Here is a 902-nt window from a genome sequence, read left to right as displayed (position 1 = left end):
GTTATTGTATCACAGTGTGGTTGCGTTATTGTATTACAGTGTGACTGCGTTATTGTATGACACAGTGAGGCTGCGTTATTGTATCACAGTGTGGTTGCGTTATTGCATTACAGTGTGACTGCGTTATTGTATCACACAGTGTGACTGCGTTATTGTATCACAGTGTGGTTGCGTTATTGTATTACAGTGTGACTGCGTTATTGTATCAATAACGCAGTCACACTGTGTGTGTGTATGTAATAACGCAGCCACACTGTGCCATACAATAACGCAGCCACACTGTGATACAATAACGCAGTCACACTGTGTCATACAATAACGCAGCCACACTGTGTGACACAATAACGCAGCCACAGTGTGTATACAATAACGCAGCCACACTGTGATACAACAACCCAGCCACACTGTGTCATACAATAACGCAGCCACACTGTGATACTGTGGCTGCGTTATTGTATCACAGTGTGACTGCGTTATTGTATCACAGTGTGGCTGCGTTATTGTATGGCACAGTGTGGCTGCGTTATTACATACACACTGTGGCTGCGTTATTGTATCACAGTGTGACTGCGTTATTGTATCACAGTGTGACTGCGTTATTGTATCACAGTGTGACTGCGTTATTGTATCACACTGTGTGGCTGCGTTGTTGTATCACAGTGTGACTGCGTTATTGTATCACAGTGTGACTGCGTTATTGTATCACACTGTGTGGCTGCGTTGTTGTATCACAGTGTGGCTGCGTTATTGTATCACAGTGTGACTGCGTTATTGTATCACAGTGTGACTGCGTTATTGTATCACAGTGTGACTGCGTTATTGTATCACACTGTGTGGCTGCGTTATTGTATCACAGTGTGGCTGGCGTTATTGTATCACACAGTGTGGCTGCGTTATTGTAT

Source organism: Priapulus caudatus, unplaced genomic scaffold (genome assembly GCF_000485595.1).
Source record: "Priapulus caudatus unplaced genomic scaffold, Priapulus_caudatus-5.0.1 Scaffold2748, whole genome shotgun sequence".
Classification (NCBI taxonomy): domain Eukaryota; kingdom Metazoa; phylum Priapulida; class Priapulimorpha; order Priapulimorphida; family Priapulidae; genus Priapulus; species Priapulus caudatus.
The sequence above is the reverse complement of the archived record's forward strand: the minus strand, read 5'-3'. Positions refer to the sequence as shown.